This window comes from Rhinatrema bivittatum, chromosome 3 (assembly GCF_901001135.1).
Source record: "Rhinatrema bivittatum chromosome 3, aRhiBiv1.1, whole genome shotgun sequence".
NCBI lineage: Eukaryota > Metazoa > Chordata > Amphibia > Gymnophiona > Rhinatrematidae > Rhinatrema > Rhinatrema bivittatum.
Window position 1 is genome coordinate 571,442,948 of NC_042617.1, and position 21,728 is coordinate 571,464,675.

General features: G+C 42.0%; 1 protein-coding gene across 1 annotated transcript in view; it reads left to right on the plus strand.

Annotated features, from left to right (window-relative positions):
- The window catches only part of ESR1 (estrogen receptor 1), an 829,643-nt gene that overhangs the window by 580,413 nt on the left and 227,502 nt on the right, over positions 1-21,728 (plus strand). The window lies entirely within an intron of this gene.

The window sequence follows — 21,728 nt, forward strand, 5'->3', positions numbered from 1 at the left end:
ATCATGGAAGTGGAGGAGTGGTTTTAGTTTTTTTTAAATATGTAGCTTAAAAAATCCATCTTTAATAAGATTATTAATCCACTTTTTGCAGTTCAGTTTGCTGTCAAGAGTAACGCCCAGGTCTTTGATTTCAAGAGCAATGGTATATTTGTTTGTCGGCGTCGTTACATGTAAGATATTTGGGTTATTTACTTTAGGGCAGAGTATGAGGAATTCTGTTTTTGCTGGATTTAAGGATAGGCTCATTTGTGCTAGCAGTCGTTTGATGGTGGAGAGATAGATTTCCCAAAGTTTCAGTGCTGATTAGAGATGTCGATGATTGGAATTAAGATCTGCACGTCATCAGCATAGATAAAATGGGTTAGTCCAAGTCCTGTTAAAAATGTACATAAAGGAAGCATATATATATTAAAAAGGGTAGATGACAGTGAAGATCCCTGCGGTACTCCATGAATGATATTTATTTGTTCTGACTCGTGGGTATTTAATTTAACTTTGTATGACCTGTTGTTTAAGAATGATTCGAACCATTGACAGGTGGTAACTATTACACCTATTTATTTTAATCTATCTAGTAAAATCTTGTGATTGACCATATCGAAGGCTGAAGAAATATCTAACATTATGAGGAGATAAGATTGTCCATTATCTAAGCCTCTCAGGACCGTGTTCATGAGGGACACTAGAAGGGTCTCTGTGCTAAAAACTTTTTGGAAACCGAATTGGGAAGGGTAGAGGATGTTGTGGGTCTCCAGATGTTCAGACAGTTGTTGGTTGACTACTTTTTCGATGTTTGGATAAGAATGGTAAGTTAGAAATGAGTCTGAAGTTGGATAATTCTGCCGATTGTAAGTTAGCTTTCTTTTTTATTGGTTTGATAATTGCAGCTTTTAGTTGGTCGGGGAGGATGCCTTGATTGAGAGAGAGGTTAATCATGTCAGATAATGGTTTGGAAATGATGTTGGGGACTAACTTTAAAAGTTTGATGGGTATTGCGACTGAGTGGTGGACAGCTGGATTCATAATTTTTATGAGGTTTTCTACTTCGGTGGATGAAGTGTTTTCAAAGCTGGACCACATTCTTCCGATGTTTGTTGACAGTGTTTCGATTGTCGCAGCCTGGGAGGTGTGCGGGTTGCCCAAGCCAGTTTTGAGTACAGCAGTAAGCTCAATGGTTTGTTGACGTGACCAGATGGTCATGTCTGGAAATTGTGGGGGATGAAACAATCGGGTGCAGTTGTTCCATGCATGGCTCCTTGCTGGGCTGAGGTGGGGGTTGTGGGAGCTATGGTTTTGAAATACCGGTGGCCTGGGGGTGGTCATCTTGCTGGGTGGTGGCGGATCATCACTGTGGTCTTGTCCTTTTGGTGTACAGCCAGCTCGAACTTCTGTCGTGTATTGTAATAAAGCTGCAGCCTATTTTGATTCCTCTGGTGTTAGGGTGTTTCATTATGCTTCTGGTGAATTTATTGTAAAAGGGCAGGTGCGGGGAGAGCTGAATATCCTGGTTACCCATATTACAATAGAATAGCATATCTACAAGAGCAGAGGGAACAAAGAAAGGTAGTCAAGAAAGAAAGTAAGAAATATAGGATATAAGGCAGTAAAGCAAAGAGACAATTATGCATTCTTTGTGGAAGTATTAAAGAATGTGTTGAGGGGAGAGGGCTGCCACCCATCCGGCTGAAATAGTCATAGAATAATGCAATGTGCACAGAGAGTGGATGTGGATGAGGCACTTGGAAGGCACAGATGGAAATGGTGTGGTTTCCCAGAAACCTTCACAAAAAAAAAAAAACATTTGTAATTTTTCTGCTCTCCAGACTCATTTAGATACGCTAGTGAAAGTAGAAATATTGGGAATGGGATTGTGAGACAGAGGAAAAAGGGAGAATATGTTAAAGGTGTCCAAGAAAAAATCTGAAATACTAAACTAGTGCTTTTACACAGTATTCACAGGAATGTTTTGTTTAGCAGTGAGATGATTAAAGGTAGCTACTCACCACAAAAATATAAACAGGGATAAGGATGTAATAACAGATCAGGGAGCTGTCATCATGATGTTGTGAAAATTACTAGAAGATGATGTTGTGAAAATTACTAGAAGCACTACAGAAGGAAGAGAGAATAGAATATTTTGAATCAAGTGGATTTAGATTTCAGGCTGCATGAATTCACTGGTGTATGCCCTCCTTTAACCCAATGATTGCAGTCAGTGAGGGAGTTAATAAAGTTGAGCTGAAGAATAATGAGAACAAAAGAACACCGCATTTCTTTTTAACACTGCAACTCCTAGAGATAATGAGCATGAAAGGAAAGTTGTTTCAGTTGTTAAATTTGTCACCTGACATGCTTGCCTTTGCAACAGTTTTGGCATGTGGTCATTTTTATACAAATTTGCTGGTTTTATATTGTCGTGATCACAATCCAATAAACTCTGCTTACGTGTAAACATTAAAACCTCATAAATGTTTTAAACTGCTACATATGCAGCTAGCTAAAGGCAAGGATGAAGTGTAAAACATGCAGGTGTGTAGAAAAGTTAATGAGTTGCAAACCATGTCTATTCTTTTCGAATGGTACCTATGTAAGAGTAAATAAATCTGCACAAACTAGCATAAGGCTCTAGCGCACAGGGATGGCAACAACATTTTTTTTTATCTCTATATAGATCTCTTTCCTCACTTTCTTTATAAGTATATCTATCTATCTATATCTATATTCTTTGCTTCACTCACTGAGCTCTTACATATGCTAAACCAGGTTATCTGGCTAACCTGCTGTTTACTTATAAACCAGCGAGGTAAAGATCACCACAACAGGAGTGAAGGGTGCCGTCACATCGTGAGATTTTACTAGAAGTAACTAGATCTGAAACTTTATAATTGCAGGCTTCTATGCTCTGAAATTATCTGCCTTTAGATTTCCATTGCAAGTTTAGAAAACTTATTAAATCATGGCTGTTTAGTTAGGCTTTCAACTAATAGCTGATTAAGTTCTAGTCAGGTTTGATCACTTACTGGTTTTTAAGACTTTAACTGATTTTTTTTAATTTGAATTATTTTGTTTTATGATGATTGTTGTGTACTCTATGATTTGTTTATGATGTATATTGTATGATTTTTAAGCTTTTATTGTTTAATGACATGATGAAAATCAGTATAATAAATTACCATTATATAAAACATATATAGCTAGACACATTTTTTCACTTTCAAAGTCATGAGAATACTTTCCTGTTTGAAAACAATTTTTTTTCTTACTAATAATAAATAACATGTAACTGAACTCTCTCGAGTAAAAGTTAACCATACAACTAGCAAAGTTTTTTATTCTCATATTCAAATAAAATGCATGCTACCAGTCCCTAACAAGGTATAATATATAATTAAGGATATATAAGATATATAATTAAGGATGCATAAATAGGTGCTGAAACTGGTTCAAATTAGGCCTGGCCGAACTTGGATTTTCTAAGTGCATCATCTCAAATTGTAAAAGGAGTGTGCTTGGATTTTCAAAGTGAATTGTCTCAATTTTGCTTGTTCAACTGGATGGAGAGGAGGATAGGAAGATTTCCTGTGATCTAAGCAGCTTTCCATTTGACCTGTGAGTTTTGGCAGCAGTCTTCTGGCAGTTAGATGCGATTCCAAGTAAAAAAACAGAACAAAACCAAAAAAGAAAGGGTCATTTAAAATAATAAAAGGTGAAAGAGCAGAGGAAGCTCTTCAAAACTACAAAGCTACCAGGAATGTAAGAGACTACCCAGACAATCCAAAATTAACTAAAAGAAATACTGCTTGAGACACCACCACCCTAAAGGTTTCTTCTGAAACAGTGATGAGGGATGCTGTAAGACCCATTGTGAGCAGATCAAGAAACAAAATTATGAAGGATGAGGAAAAAGAAATCACAATTTTACTTTTGTTCTATGACATATACAGTGGAAAGTGATTAGAAGCAGATGACACAAGGGTACAAGACTCGCATTAAAGGGTTAATTTTCACAGCCATCTACATTCATAAAACTCAGTATTACACTCGTAAATAACTGTACTAAATAGCCCGAGGGTAAGTACATGTAAAAGTGCGAGTGTGACCCCGTTATGCATGCCCTTTTACATTATGAGGATAATTTTCAAAGAAGTCTGTGTGGTGCCATCTGCATGCATACCTGCGGGTCACGTAGTTTTAAACTTATATTTTATAATCTGCATGTACTGATTTGCGTACATTAAAAAATACACGTATATATCCTTTAAAAGATAGGTGTGTACATCAGTTCTTTGCGCAAATGTTTGCACGTAATTGACCCGATACAATAGCAAACACATGCATGTATGTTTTTCCGTGGCATGCACAAACTTTCGGTTCTTCTGGAGCGGGCTCATTCCAAGCTGGCCCCCCCGGCAAGGCTACCAAATTTCACCACCAGTGGCTTCCCTGGTAATAAGAATGAGGAGCTGTTCCTGATTGGTGGGGGGGTCACAGGAACCGGCTTACCATGAGCTGGGCCAGGAAGGGCCTGCAAGTGGAATTTAATCATGCAGCCTCCTGCCACATGGGGTAAGTACTAAATGGGAAATCGGAAGGAAGGATAAGGAGGGTTGAGGTTAATGGGAGTGGATGGGTGTGGGGCAGGGGCATAAGAAAAGGGATGTGGGTAGTGAGAGTAGATGGGGGGATGAGAGATTAGGTAAGGGAATGAGAGAAAGGGGCCAGTAAGTGCCATCAATGTAGTTCTATATATATGGAGGCTTAACGGCACAGTAGACTGACCATGAAACAGGCTATAGAATGTTTTATGAAAGGAACCTAGCTATTATAATGTCACAGAATTAGCAACAATTAACTTACTTTTTTTTCTATTCCTCCTACTTCTTTATAGAGATTGAGGATCTTAAGAATGTGGTCAGGGAACCTTGCCTGAAAGTGGTGGAGTAGCTGGACAAGCTGCACACCAGGCTAGAGGAAGCTGGAGGTAAGCTCTAAGAATGCTCATGAGGGAGAAGCGCATATGCTTTGTTAATTTTCTCCTTCCATCACATACTCCACTCTAACCCTATCGCGCTATAAGACCCTGTCTCTGCCTTGATCACCAAGAAGCTCAGATGTAAATAGACATGCAGCTTTAAAAATCCCTGAGCCATGGCCTTCCCTGTCATGAAACCCTACATGTTATGGACTTATACAACTTAAGTAGAAGCTAATAATGTGTCTTTAAACCCTATCCAGTGCTTTCCAAGAAGGACCCATTGCCTTCTGCCTGCTGAATGCCAAAGCAAGTTTGCAATCCTAGGTACACTGCTACACATAACTCTCAGTCACTGGGCAGCTTCAAATTCCTTATCTATACCTTGGCTGAATGCTGAAAAGGAAGCAAGGTGAGATGGAGTGAGCATGGGGGTCCCTGACTCAGCAGACAGTTGGGGTGGGGGGGATCTCTCTCTAAGGCTACCAGAGACAGACTGGTTCATTGGGCCCAGAAGAGAACCAGGAGTCCCCTAGTCTCAGGTCAGAAGAGAAAGCAAGCAGTCCTCGAGTCTGGGGCTACCAGAGAGAGAGAGTTGGGGGTCTCTGGGACATGACCAAGATGTAAGAAAGAGAGAGACTGAGCTGGGTATCCCAGAGCTTTGATTTCTTAATGGAAAGGCAGCATAATTACAATTACTAAACTAATCTAAGAGACAAGGAACTCTGAGTCTCAGTGCTCATATATTATTATTTTACTATTATTATTTCTTTTATGTTTATTGGTTTGTATATTTATTGATGGTTATTTAACTTTGATTTATGTATTGTATTTTAATATTATGAATGTAATCCTGTAAACCGCCTAGTCATTCTGATAGTACATAAGAACATAAGATATGCCATACAGGGTCAGACCAAGGGTCAATCAAGCCCACCAGTGTCCAACCAAGTCACAAGTACATGGCAAGTACCCAAACAATAAGGGCCGGATTTTAAAAGCTTACGCGCGCTGGGCCAATTTTCAAAGGGCCCGGCCACACGAGTAAACCCCCGAAAGGCGAGTAAGTCCCGGGGTAAGTGAAAGGGGCAATCTGGGGGGCAGGGCGGTCCGGGGGTGGGGCAGGGCAGGGCTAGAAGCGCATGCAACTTGCTCCTGCTCAGAAGCAGGAGCAAAAGGTAGGACAAAGCATTTGGGGGGATTTAGGATAGGGGAAGGGGAAGGCAGGTCAGGCTAGGGGGTTGGGAAGTTCCCGATGCATTGCTGCACGAATTTGCAAAATTACTGCCCCCCTTGTGTGCGCCGACCCGGCATTTTATAAAATCGCGCATCCATGTATGTGTGCCGGGTAGTGTGCGCGCGTAATGTTTTAAAATCTACCCCTAAATGAATAAATTCCAAGCTATTAATCCTTATTGATTAATAGCAGTTTATGGACCTCTGCTTTAGGAACTGACCATAACGTTTTTTAAACCCAGCTCACTAACTGCCATAACCACATCCTCTGGCAATGAATTCCAGAGCTTAATTATGCGTTGATTGAAAAATAATTTTATCTTATTTGTTTTTAAATAGGTACTTGCTAACTTCATGGAGTGCTCTCTAGTCCTTGTATTATCCAAAAGAGTAAATACCCAATTCACATTTACCCATTCAAGTCCTTTCATAACTTTGAAGACCTCTATCATCTCCCCCCCTCAGCCATCTCTTCTCCAAGCTGAACAGCCCTAACCTCTTTAGTCTTTCCTCATAGGGGAGCTGTTCCATCCCCTTTATCATTTTAGTTGCCCTTCTCTGTACCTTCTCCATCGCAATTATATCTTTTTTGAGATGCGGCGACCAGAACTGCACACAGTATTCAAGGTACGATCGCACCATGGAGTGATACAGAGGCATTATGACATTTTCCGTTTTATTCACCATTCCCTTCCTAATAATTCCTGACATTCTGCTTAATTTTTGACTGCCACAGCAGTTTTTCTGCTGGACTGCTGCTTCGTCTTAATTTTGTTCAGTTCCTAGTTAAGTTTAGGTTGCTGTGGGAGTAGGGATGCGTAGAATTTGAGTCCTTTAAATGTATTAGTGTATTCACTATATATTTGGTAGTGACCTACAAGGGGATGATTAAACTCTTGATAAGGCCTGGATCAATCTTGTGTTTATGTTAAAAGGCTGATTAATTTTTTTTTATTTATAAATCAAAGGATGAGCTAGGGGTGGATAGGAGAGAGGGAAATCAGAATACCCAAACTCCTGGCTTCTGTCTGTCTCCTGACTAGCTATTTAATACACACTAAAGAATTTGCCCCAATAGTTTTACTTCTCCCCAAAACTTTTTAAGTTCTAAAATTTCCCAAAGCAGTACTTACTGATTTTCTTCAGCCACCAGCAAAGTGATCCTCTCCTTTCAGTGCTGCCACAGATCTAATATGATGCTACCAGTCAGCTCACAAGAAATGTACTTAATTTGTTCTATTTGCAGAAAACATAGAATGAGCTAATTCACTTGTTCTCACTCCTTTTTCTGGTACCAACCAGTATTTTTCTCTCTTATCTTAAAAGTTAATTACCTGAAATATCGACTATGGTATTTCTAATCAATCTCCTCTTGAAACTTTACTTGATTCCACAGTAATTAAATGTATCTAAATTACTTTCTTATGATACTCTGCCAACCAATGAGCATCCCCCTAACTAGTGGGTTAGTCTATAAAGTTAGAAGTGAAGATAGGGGTTTGTGGGAATTGTGGTGTGGGAGGTGCGCCTTCCTTCTACTCTTCCTTTCTGAAACTAAGTAAAAAAAAAATGCCTAAGAAACAAAAAAAAAAGCAATGAAAAAAAACCCCCTTTTTTCAAAAATTACAAGAACAAAAACTAATTAATAAAAATTATCTCCTTTCAAAGTAAGGTCTCCACATCTGAATTCAGCCAGAAAAACTTACCTGTTGTAGTGCTGTCTCTAAATTTTCAAAATAAATACATTTAAGAAAGCAACATATGTCAGGGAAACTTTAGAAGGGCTGGCTAGCCACTGCAGCAGATTGGTGTACAACAAATATGCTTATTAACCATATCTTTGGATTGCGCCTTTTATATAAAGCTATTTACCCCTACTCAAGATCACACTAGTAGATGGATGGACAGACCTTTTTTATCTATTTTCACAGAAAACAGCAGCTCAGAGGAGGAGGAGGACCCTTGGGAGCTCCTGGGCCCTCAAGCAGCACCAGCAGCTGTGGCCACTACAGGCCCAATGCAGCTACCACCACCATCCCAGGACCTTGCAGTGGCAGGACTACCACCACCACCCTCTGTAATGGCTGCCTTGGGCTCCAGGCTACATTGCCAGCTAACCCTCACAGAGCCTCCTCCCCCGTTGGCCTTGGAATGTCAGGATGCAGGTCCTGACGCGGCCCAGCTATTGCTGGGCCGCGTCAGTGGAGACCTTCACCCTGATTTGCTGCAGCACCCCTTGGAAGCAGAGACTGCATCTGGCACAGGGGCCCTCACTGGCCCAGAGGGCAGGACTCTCAGTTGCTATGGAGAGGATGAGGGAGGGGCTTCGTGTCCTGTGGGCCTAACTTTAGGTGGATGGTGGAGGTATTGGGGTGACTCAGCCATGCTCAAGGGGGCTACACAGCTGCTCTTGAACTGATGACAATGGGGCAGCCACCAGCCCCTAGGCCTCTCAGGACTGAGCCTCCTGTCATTCCTGGGCCTTTTTTTTTTCTTTGTTAATAGTTAACTCTTTAGTTTTTTTTCCACCCATTCCCCCTTTTTGTTTTCTCTTTGTAAATATTTTTTAAAGTTTTAAACTGTTTGATAAAGTTAATTTATGTTTAAAAATCTGCGTGTGTGTGTGTTTTTTATGCATGCAAAGGTCCTTGTCCACCCAGAGTTTAGTCCTTTTCAGGAGTGCATTCTGCAATTACTCTCTTACCCACACAATGCCATGAATGTAGCTTGGCAGGCAGCTCAATCCTGTAAACTTTATCCTTCAGTCATCTACCTTTACAGCTGCCTACGTGTAATTTCTGATTATGAGGATGTACACTGTATACTAAGCTCTCCTAAATGACCTTACATTAATGGACACAAGACTTCAGAGATTAAGGTCTACTTTTACCTCTTATCTTCTCAAAGGGCCTAAGATTTGAGTGCGGCCAAGTCATAATAACAGGTACAGTCTATAGAGAAAATCTTGTATGCTTCCTCATTACTAAAAGTAATACACTGAGAGAGTAGGAGCACACAATAAGTGACCCTTTCTACTACAGCTACACTTCCGGAAGAATTGGTGTGTCATTTAGATGTTCAGGTGGGAGATGCATTCATCAACAGCTGCTGCTGCAAGTGGTAACAAATCAAATCTATGTCCCAGAAGCTGCATATGTCAATAAAAAGAAAAATATTGTTACTTATCCCACGGAGATGAAGGCATACCTGGAGTAATACAGGTATCTGATGTATCTATATTACCAAGCTAAATCTTCTCCCTGCTTACACTGGCTTTCCTCCCTGGTAGGGCCAAGATTACCTTCAAAAGGTTTCCAGACGCCACCCGCAAATACTTAAAAACCCACCTTGTATTCTACAAGACTGTGAGATACTGCCTCAAATATTCCCATATTTATCTATGCAGGACCAGGCTAGATGCCAGGTCCACCTTAAATCCACTAAAGAGAGTATGCTCTGTGGGTGGGATCCTGCGGGGCAGGTGGAGCTCAGAGGATGTAACCAGAAACTGGGGAATAAGAGCTGGGATCCAGGTGGTATTAACCAAACCAGGCCCAGGTTTCTAGGAGGAAGGCAGCTCCTTTAACATAAAACTGTCCAAACACTGAGCTGAGATGAAGATCAGCTGTGACTACTGAGGGAAGCAGCACTGAACTATAAATAAAGGAGACTACACTGTTCTGAAGGGAAGACAGTCTACTGTTGATGTGTGAAGCTACAATAAAGATAAGTGTTTTAAGAAAGGCTGGAGTCAGACTAATTTATGCCTCCAGGCCTGTGGGAATCACTGCTCATTTCCACATATGGTGTCATGCATGGGATTTTTTCAAAAGCATTTCTCATAAAAAAAAAAACAAAACCCCAGCCTCTAAGAAAGTGTCTGTTTGGCATACAGAAAGAGTTGTGAAGAAGACCTGTGGTTTTAAATGTAGTAGAGCACAGGGGGTCTGTGGCTCTAAAACAAAGTACAGAGCACGGGGTGCACAGAGCATGGTAGATTGTGAAAGGCAGTGGCTCAGAAGCTGCACTGAAGAAAAAAAACAAGATTTAAAAGTTTCAGGTAGAGAGGAAACTGTGAGTAAGCCTTGTTGCAGGGACATCCAGAAAGTGGTAGGTTTTTACTGGCTAATGGGAGAAGCCCAGCTGGAGGTAGATAGGGAATTAAATGTGATTTAGTCAATGCTGGATATGCAGGCTTCTTTTAAAACTTTTTTTTTTGCCTTGAAAAAAGAAAAGAGATAGGAACACTAGTACAGCAGGGCTGAGCTGAATGGGGTGTGGCTCTGGAACAGCTGTCAGAGTGGGCTGTGAGTGTAATGAATGTAAACAGGGTGGGGTCCTCTTCCAGCAAGAAAGCCGCTCAGCAAGGAAGTTGTGCAGCCATGAGAAAACTGGCTGGAGTACCCTGGCTGGAGTGGAGCAGCCAGGGTACTGCAGCACCAGAATGCAGCAATCTGAGAGCATGACTAAAGGAAGTTGGCAAGTACTGTTCCAGAATCTCCAGGAGGGAAATAGAAGTCAGTCAACTGTTGATGTGTGAAGCTACAATAAAGATAAGTGTTTTAAGAATGGCTGGAGTCAGACTAGTTTATGCCTCTAGGTCTGTGGAAATCACCGCTCATTCCCGCAAAAAAATATAGGATATTGTCCTATTTGAGGACTCTCACACAAAAGCTGCCAACTGTGAGCTATCAGGAACACCTTGCTACTTCCATGGCTTCACCCCTCACTGACCTTCACCAATCATAATCGTTAAAGGCCCTCATACTAGAAGCCTTTAGAGCTTGGCTTATACCTGAAGCAGGGTTTGAGCTGTAATTTATCTCAGCTGCTTCCCATCCGGACAATAATTACACTACACAGATTTTGTAGAGTAGATGCAACTATAGAGACCCAACTGAAACTATGGTATTTGCCTGATATACAGTAATACATAGGACACATACAAAGTCCTATCAGATAGTTTGTTGCTGAATGAAAGTTTTGTATTTTACAAATGATAAACCAGGTATAATGAATAAAAGCCAAGGCAATAATATAAAACATCTAAGCTTCTGATGATGAGTTCCTCATCCACAGCTGCCTTGCTTTCCTAACACCCAAGATATACCATCTTGACATGGCATAGCTGCAGACTCCATGTCATCAAGATCAGGCAGGTCCAGTCCAGGTGCTATCCCAGTGAAAGCATTATGGATAAATACTGGACTGGCTCTGAAAGTCCCTGATGAGATGGAGCTTGCTGGTATCCCATCTATAGGCTAACTCTACATGCACCTATGTGGAAAAAATATACATATACCACTACATTACAGTTGTTATAGGCACGTATATTGAACCAAGGTATACACATATATAATTTATGTGTGTATGTATGTTATTTTAATAATGTACATGTGCAACTTTCTTTGTGAAAATTTTGCCCCTTTATATGTGCAAATAAGTGCCTTTTACAAGTATATTCAGGAATAAAAGGTTTGCTCCTAGTGCTTGTATTCCTTTTTGTACCATGTCTGGAAGAAGGGGAGCCCTGCTTAGGAAACCCAACTTCCAGCCAAGAGAGAGAGAGCCCTTTTGGTTCAAGAAGTCATGAAGGTACAGAATATCCTATACGGACAGGAATCAAGAAGAATGGGTTCATACAGGAAAGATCGAACCTGGTATAAGATCTGTCACAGGCTCAATGGGGCATTTCACAGCAGTTGGAGTGTGAAAAACCTGAGCTGCAAGTAATGATATCTCAGATGCCTGTGAAGCAGAAGCAAGCCAGGATGAGGGCAGAGGGGGCCTGAAAGCCAGATCACCTTCTCCACAGCAGAATGGATGGTCCTCAGTATTATTTTGGAGGCAATGTGAGAGATGTGAGATATCTGGACACCTCATGCCCTGAAGGCCATCAAGGTAAGCTGTTTAGATTGGAAAGACATATAAAGTTCTTGCATGTAGTGACTGTAATAATGTCTACTACCAGGCATAAATATAAATAGCTCCCATCCAGTTAAGATCCTGGGCACATGGGAACAAGGGGAGGGCCATGGACCATGCAAGGTCTCATGATCTCCCAGGGCTCTCACACAGGAGAGAAAAGCAGAGTATTTTCCTGGCCATGAAGGTTTTTTTACTAACAGGGATTCTTCCTGCTCACTAGTCACTCTTGACAAAATTACTCAGTCTCTTCATACCTGTGCTGATGTAGGAAATAAAATGCTTTTACGACTGACGGATGGGAAATTAAAGTCCAAACATGAAACATTTCTGAATAGTGTTCCAACTATATCTCTATCAAAACATAAGAACATAAGAAAATGCCATACTGGGTCAGACCAAGGGTCCATCAAGCCCAGCATCCTGTTTCCAACAGTGGCCAATCCAGGCCATAAGAACCTGGCAAGTACCCAAAAGGTAAAGTATTCACTCACCTGCTGACTCCAGAACAGTCCCTGTCTTTGGGACAGGTACCACTTGTCAACTTGCTCTCCCCCCACTCATGATTTTATGAACATCAACTATGACTCCTCTCAGTTGTCTCTTCTCCTGACAAAAAAAAAAGGAAGGGATACTTCCTTGTATTTCAGCACAGGGTGCTAAATTCTCTAGCCACAGCACAGTGTGTCTACATCAGCCTTTGGCAAGGAGCCACAAATTGCAGCTTATGCCAGAACCCAGTGGAAAGTCATTATAAAATTGCGGCAAAATGATGGAAATCGGTCTTGAAAATTAGCAAAGGTTCTGAAGTATGGCACATGCCACTGCCCCACGGTAGGTTAGGCCCTTAGAGATTTGTACCTGCTTCTTCTGTGGATACCTTTCCCACGGGAAATAACACAATTGTAGATTTGAACGTGAAATCAGAGACTGGGTACTGCCCAGCAAGGCCATGGGGGCCTAGATGGCCGGGTGGTCAGCAGCAATAGTATCGTTAGTTTCTATATTTGTTTAAAGTATTACAAACTTTGGAGGTAAGACATGGGTAGGGGTGGAAATGGGGTCCTGGGTGCTGATTTAAGCGTGAGATCGTAATCCTAAGAAGTGGAGGAGTAGCCTAGTGAGTTATGGACCAGGAAAGCCAGGGTTGAAATCCACCAGTTACTCCTTAGACAGGCAGCTTTACTTTCTATTTCCTCACGTAAAAACTTAGATTGTGAGCCTTCCAAGGACGGGGAAATACCACACAGTACTTGAATGTAATCTGCTTGGAGGTGGCTGAAAAGCAGAATGTAAAACTAAATATAACCCAGGATGGTACAGAGCCAGTGAGGATGAAAATAAAAATGGTGGTATCTGACCCACCTTCCGTGGCTAGCAGCTGGGATTGTATATCTTTCAGTGTGGTAAAACTGGGCAGACTGGATGGCCCCACTGGGCTTTTTCTGCCCTCGTCTAATCTGTCATTATATTGCACACGATAGATTAAGAAGGAAGAACAACGAAAACAATGCAAACCTTTCCTGTGTAACCGGGATCAGGGGTTGGAAAATCACATCGGGGTCAGGGTTCTTACTTAGTCATGATTGATTAAAAGGTGCGATGCACCACAGGGTGAATCTCTGCTTGGTCTCTGGGATTAGGGTACCCCTTTCTATGTTGAATCACTGTTGTTAGAACCCTCTTCAGGCCCTCCAGCTACAAGCCCCTTCCCTATCATGCAGAGATAATTCACATAGCTCACACTGAGGCACTAACCATAGTTACAAAGCACATCTGATTTATTTACAGTCTAAATAAGGAAATATAATTACAAGACCTTAACCACAGGCACAGCTGAGTGATTGGCAATCATCACTCAGTAAAAGACATGAAACTGTAGCAAAAATCCACAACTTTAAAAGCACAGATAGAAGACTTAATGACATCTGGGCCCTTGGATAAAACACCTGTGTCTGGGATCTTGGCCCACAGAGATTAGAATTAATCCTGGCTGGAATTTAAAGGCTTGGGAACTTGTAGAACTTTCTGGCTTAAGGGATTCCAAATTCTTGCTCCCCATATCAACAGCTAAGTGTTGCATTCGGCGTTCCATGGGCTGTCCCTACAAACGTCTGCCTATACCTCCATGGCCGGGCTGGCCACTCAGCCACCTGATGCAGTGAAACGCCATTGACATGCCACCGGACACCATGCGGCAGGTCACCGCCTGCCTCTCCATGCCGCACCTCTCCCTAGGCATGCATGCGCCTTTAATCACGCTTAAAGGGCCCTTGGCGAGAAAAGCTCCACAGCATCTCCTGATGACCTCACAAGTTGAGCCCTATAAAGGGTACCCTCTGCCTCTCCCTTGCTGCTTCAGCATCAGGTCCAGCTACTTTGTAGTGTGTTTTGCTACCAGCTCTTTTCAGTCTTCATCTGCCCTGCTGGCTCCAGTGTTTGTCTCAGCCTGTTCCAGCCTTCATCTGCCCTGCTTGCTCCAGTCTTCATCTCAGCCTGTTTCATTCTTTACCTGCCCAGCCTGCCTCAGCCTTATCCATCCCTCTTCCTCCTCCTTGGAAGGATTACAGTTTTTGACCCTTGCCTGGACTTGGATATGCCTGATTGCTGCTAGCCTATAACCCTAGCCTGGCCTAGGACCTCGTCTCCAGTCATCAACAGAGACCTTCACCTAAGATCTGCCGGCCCTGGCACCCAAAGGTTCAACCCATGGGGAACATGGGCTGGTATAGGTAAAGCTCCTGACCAATCTCTGCTTCTCCTGTGTATGCTTGCTGATATAGGGCTCCTCCCTGCAGGTAGAGCCAATCTCACTTCTGCCCAAGGGTCCACAGACACAACAGTTTGCTCAAGCCATGGACTCAGCAGATTTGACCTTGCTCCAGGCCATCTCTGGCATTGCTCATAGGCTACAGGACCAACAGGGGGGCCCTGGAGCTCTTGGCCCCAGCGATGCACTACCTTTCCACATGCCTGGACGCCCTGACTGCCTACCACTTGTAGAAGTGCCACCATCCCCTACAATGCCCTGTATCTCAGCTGTCAGCTCCTTCCTGGTATGCAGGGTATCTCAAGCAGTGCTGGGGGTTCCTCAATCAGTACAGGATGCACTTTCAACTACAGGCTCCACTATTCCCAGATGATCAGGCCAAGACTACCTACATCCTTCCTCTGCGTGATGGAAAAGCGCTAGCCTGGGCTACTCCCGTATGGGAGTAAGGGGACCCCATTCTTCTTGACTTCCTCTTGTTTTTGAGGAGCCAAGTTGAGCAACTGCAATGGCGTCCGACTTACTCCATCTTCGCCAAGACTCCCGCACCCTAAGCAAGTATGCGGTGCAGTTTGGAATCATAGCCTCCAAATTAAATTTATTTATTTATTTTTATTTATTTATTTAACAGTTTTATATACCGACCTTCATAGTAAATAACCATATCGGATCGGTTTACAATTAACAAGAATAAAACTGGGGTAACTATTCAAGTAAACGAAAGATAAACAGTAGGTAGGAATGAGTCAAAAATTACAATCAACAGGGAAGAGAACTTGGAAGCTTGCAACAAGCTGGAAAGAAGATAAGGCAGGAAATAAATATGAAGTGATACCATTGGGCGTACGGGTTAAAGCTTAATGTTGCTTTAACCTGGGAGAGTCAGAGTCCATTCGTGAGTATAATCACCATAACGGGTAAGCGTGAAGGACAACTAGTGATTGTCTGGTGGGTCGGCGAAGGCTTGGTGAAAGAGCCAGGTTTTAAGTCTTTTTCTAAAAGTTAACAGGCAAGGCTCCACTCTGAGACTTGAAGGGATGCTATTCCAGATAGATGGGCTAGCTATCGAAAAAGCTCTGTCTTTGGTCATCGAGAGGCGTGAAGCTTTAGTAGGGGGAAATTTCAGGGTGCCTTTGAGAATATATCTAGTTGGTCTGTTAGAGGAGTGGAGTTTGAATAGGATTTCCAGGTCGAGTTGAAGATGATGATGGATAGTTTTATGAATTACGGTGATTGATAAATGGGAGAGAGTACTGCCAGTGCCTAGATACCACCTTTCAGGAATGACTTTCAGGAGAGATTAAAGATGAACTTGCTGCCCAGGAGCTCCTTACTTCATTGGAGGCTCTCATTTCAAGATATAGATAGATGGTTTCAGGAAAGGCTCTGGGATGCTCATCCAGCACGCAGAAGTATCTCCTTGGCACCTTGATTCCAAACCCCACTCTTGCCAGCTACTGCCATGCCCGCTGCTTCTCATGCTCTGGGAGAACTGATGCAGATGGTTCACAGCCGCCTAGCCCCAGAAGAGAGACTCCAGAGGCAACTATGCCTCTGTGTACACTGTGGCTTGGGGCCATCTCTTGGCTTACTGTCCCAAGAGGTCAGGAAACCCTAATGCCTAAGGTCATTTGGGGAGATGATTCTAGGCCTTACTACTTCAGCTCCCCAACTCCTCTTGCCAATCCAATGGGTTTCTCTACTCAGGCTTTCATGGACTTCGGATCCAGAGAAAACTTTATTTACAGGACCTGGTCAACCAGCTGCAAATACCCACTGTCCAGACTCCTCCACTGGTCATATCCTCAGTCTATGTGGATCCACACCCAGGACAGGTTAGTTGGACCACTGTGCCTCTAACCTTATATTGTGTCCGACGTCTCTGCTCCGCTCACCTTACCTCGTTGGCGACTCCCTTCGGGGTTAATGGAAGGCTAGCTGCTACGGCGTCTCCAGGCTGTCCTCCTCCGGCATTCCCGGACTGACTCGATGCTGCAAGCCACCATGTTGACCGGATGCCTAAGGGCGCTCGCGCGCGGCCTGACTGATGTACCAGTGTTGGCGCGAACCTCAAGGGCGTCCCCCTGAGATGATGTCACCAGCTCCAGATATTTAAAGTCTCAGTTTTCGCTAACAAGATGAGTTAGCAAGGGTTCGCTTCCTCCTGGTCACTGTGGATGGGATTCGCTCTCCGCAAACCCAGCTACTCTGCCTCTTCGGACTTCACTAGAGTCACCCTCTCCTCGGGGGCCTCGCTCTCTCTTTTTCTTTTCAGGTCGCAGTTCGGAACTGGTACTCGCTTCTCGAAGGCCCATGACCCAGACTTGCTCCTGAATACCACTTCTGCTAAGAAGTCATCGCTGCTTACAACATTGTGAGTTTCCATCTATCTCTCAGAGCTTTCCCTGGGTCCAGGTACTCGCTCCTTGAGGGCGTAATGCATACCATCTCCTGGGCTACCTTAAGAGACTATTGTGTGAGTGTTACCATCAAGGACTTGTTCCAGAACTCTGCATATACTATCTACTCACTTTCTTAGTTTCTCTATAGCTCAGCCACCCTGGGATCACTTTTCTGGTACCTGAGAGACTACAGCCCAGCCGGGTGCTTCCAACTCACTACTGCCACCTTTGGTGGTTTAATATATTGCTTCTAAGAAGTCCTTATTGCTTACATCAGTGAGTCTGTATCTATCTCTCAGAGCATTCCCTGGAACCAGGTGCTCGCTCCTCGAGGGCCTAATGCATACCATCTCCTGGGCTACCTTAAGAGACTATTGTGTGAGTGTTACCAGCAAGGACTTGTTCCAGAACTTTGCATATACTACCTACTCACTTTCTTAGTTTCTCTACAGCTCAGCCACCCTGGGTTCGCTGTTCCGGTACCTAAGGGACTACAGCCCAGCCGGGCTCTTCCAGCTCACTACTGCCACCTCTGGTGGTTTACTATATTGTCTAATAAAAGAACTAGTATGTGTCTGTCTCCTACACTAAGCCTGACCAGTGGTCCCTCTCGGGATTTCCCCCGAGGGCGAGGTCACCTGCCACTGGTCCAAGGATCCACCCACAACTATTCTAAATAACTACAGATTGCTAAATACCAGCTTTAACAACAGAGCTTTCTGACAGATTGCTAACTCCCAGCTTTCTCTACAGAGCTTTGTTAACAGATTGACAACAGATTGCTAACTCCTCACGGAGAACACATCACCTTATGCATTGACGTCTTGAATTCTGAAAAGATCAGCCTCTATGTTATCCCTAGGGCTTTTAATCCCATTATACTTGATCTACCGTGGCTCCAGCAACACCAACCTCACTTTAATTGGGCTACCTTATAAGTTCAAATATAGATTCTATTGAATGTATTATTTACCCTTATGGGAGACCTAAGTTTGATCCCCAAGATTTGCTTCAGTTACTTGGGCCAATTTGAGGCCAGGAAAACTGAAAAAAAGCATCATCCACATTTCCTGAGGGAACGGGGTTTCGGTCATTTCACAACAGTTACACTAACTGTTTGGTTCAAAGATGCACTTGTGTAAAGGTAACCACAAGCTTTCTGCTCGACCAGAGAATTGTCACAGCAATAACTGCGCAAAATAGAAAGGCCTTAAAAATGGGAGAACCCCTGAGTAGCTGTGAACGAAAACTCATTGGGGTCCACATTGAGCTATTATGTGGCTCAGCAAGTTAGCTGGATACACTTATCTGGCTAACTTAACCAGGCTGCGCCGCTGAATATACCCAGCTATCTTAAAGTTAGCCGGATAAGTGTATCTGGTTAACTTTAGGAAAGACCCGTGGCCTGACCAGAGACAGCCGAATAACATATCCAGCTAACTCTACTCTTCCTCAATCCACCCATTCCCTGCCCCTGAGTTATTCAGCTAAAAACTGACTGTGTTCTGATATTCAGCGGTGCCACTTAGCTGGGTAAGTCTGATTAAGTTTATTTTAATATCGCGCTCTATGTGTCATAATCACAGTAGAGACCAGTTCTGATTGAACTGGAAGCCCAGAGGAGCAAGAGAAAGCTGCAGGGCAAAAAAAAAAAGTATGGCTTGTGAGTAAGGATTCATGATGACACTAAATTTTCACTTTTTGCTATTGTCTCTTTTTTTGGGTATCTGGGCTACTGTAAATAGTATTATTCTATACCAAATGTAAATTCATGGTTGAAATAGAGAAAAAAAATGAAGTGTGATATTCAAACACTGCTCACAGGCATGCGAGCAGTGTATATCCTAAAAAGAAATAAGGGGGGGGATGATAATCAAACTGCCCACAGTGGTGTAGATACCACTGGTAATTTGTCTGTGTGGTTTGCACCAATAATCAAAGAAAGATTACATGCATAGTTTTGCATTGATTATTGCTGTAAGTACAAAGTAGCCGCAGTACTTTCCCCTGTGTAAGGAAACTAACGGAGTGTCACTTAGAAAATGCAACCTGCATGCCTTATGTTTCTCCCCTGATGTAAACGCTTTTGGGAATGCCTCCTGACAATACAGGAAAAAGCAAACACGTTTATTTATTTAATTTATTTATTAACTTAATTTTCTATACCGATGTTGGTATTTACCTTCACACCGGTTTACAATGTTTTTTTTAACTAAAAATCATAAAAATACAATAAAAATTTAAACCAGTCAAACAAGTAAATATACGTATAAAGCACTCTTAAAATTATAAAAATGAATCAAATCATAAAATAAATGTTAGGAATTAGAAGAATAAATAATCACATTAAAACATTCTCATTAACATAAAAATAATTAAAAGAAGGCATCAAAATATAAAAATATGAGAATTCTTTATTTATTTATTTAAACTTTTTTTTTCTATACCGACGTTCATGAAGAAGACATATTGCATCGGTTTACAAAGCGCCATGGTTAGAATTACATCGAACAATTGAACAGGGTTATATAAAAAAAAACCAAAAAAAAACAATGGGGTGGAACCTTAGAACGGGGTTATATCAAAACAATGGAATAGACATGGGAGAAGTAAAACCAGGACATAATCAGCAAATTAGATAATTGAGGGGGAAAACATTCATAACTGTAGACGGTAAAAAAAGAATTACTGGCTGACTTCTAATTGGAATGCTTGTGCGAAAAGCCACGTTTTTAGTGCTTTCTTAAACGCTTTTTTAATTTATTTATTTATTTATTTATTAAAGGCTTTTCTATACCGAATTTCTTGATACAAATCAAATCAGCTCGGTTTACATCAAACAATTAGGAACTATAACCAACCAAACAGTAAAAACAATTTGAAGGAGAGTAAAGTTACATTATAACAAGGATGTGTAACTTGGAGGAGGAAAAATAAGAGGGGGACGAGAGATTAAGATATACATTGGAGTATGCGAAGGTGACAGGTAGAATACCTCATGATAAATTTGTAAATCTTTCTGGAGCCTTAATTCTACGGGTAACATAGTCCGCAAACCTGGACCGGCGAATGAAACAGCTCTCTCCCTAACACAGGTAAGTTTGGCAGTGGCAATAGAGGGACTTGTAGGACGTCCTTTACCTGCTGAGCACAGGTTTCGTATGACTGCATTCATCCAATCCACGTGTTCTGCAGAGATTGCTTTGTGTATCAGGCATAAGGTTTTACATTTAATTCTGTGCTCGACTGGTAGCCGGTGTAGTGCTAAAAGAACAGGGGTAACCATATTGGGGTGAGCAATTCTCAAAACGGCAGTTCACACAGGTAAAAGGTGTGCTTGATCATAGAATTTGGCTTTGAAACGTGCCCTGAAAGCTTCCAGTATTTTTAGTCAGTAAGGTTATGCTTTTTTTTTTTTTTTTTACTCATTTTTCTCAACTGCTAAAGGGATTGAAATTTTCATGACTGAATTTTACATCACGTATCTCTAAGACATCTACGTAACAGAAAGCATTTGAATTTTAATGGGCCTTCAATAAAAAATGAATCTGCTGATTTGTTTGATATGCTCACATTATTTATTTATTTCATTGCGTTCAGGCACTCTAGGTTTTTTCACATATGAAACCATCCCATATAGGAGCCAAAAAGTCAGGACTGTGTGTGAGCGGCAGTATCGGTTTGTCAATAAATAGTAAAATCAGAAAACATAGGAAGTGCGCAAACCCCACCCTGCTGAATTTGCATGTAAAAATGGTGGAACCGTAACAATATTTACAATGGCGTCATTGAAAGCGGCATCATATAACTGTGCAAAGAGTTGCGCTATCGAGCTTAATATAACGCTGCGGCACAAAGGTCTACTCATTCACCAAAACAAGTCCTTTTTTATTTTTTTTAGCCAAAGTCCATTTGTGATTTATATTCTTATCCAAAAAAGATTTTCTTTTCATCAGAAATTCTATAAAAGAAAACATTTTGAATGTGCTACTACTGATTCTGTGACACGTCAAGCAAAGCAAAAGATTTAACTTAGGTGAAAAGAATATAAATCTTAAATGGACTTTGAATATAAAAGGACTTGTTTCGACAAATGCTTATATCTTCGTGCCTCAGTGCTCTCTTAAGCCTGATAGAGCGGGTCTTCGCACCTTTATTTATTTATTTATTTATTTGTAGGGTTTTATATACCGTTATTCGGTAGAGCCATCATAACGGTTTACAAATCTGCAATTATCATCCAACATATGCAATTATCTTACAGTCAAATGGAGTTAACATAGTAGTTGGGAACAGTAGGGTTTTGTGAACAATCAACATATTTTCTTAGTCGTTGAATAACAGAATATTGCAGAGAACATTTTCAAAGAACTTAACGGATCAAGGGAGTGAGCAGTGAGGGGTAGAAAAGGAGGGTACATCA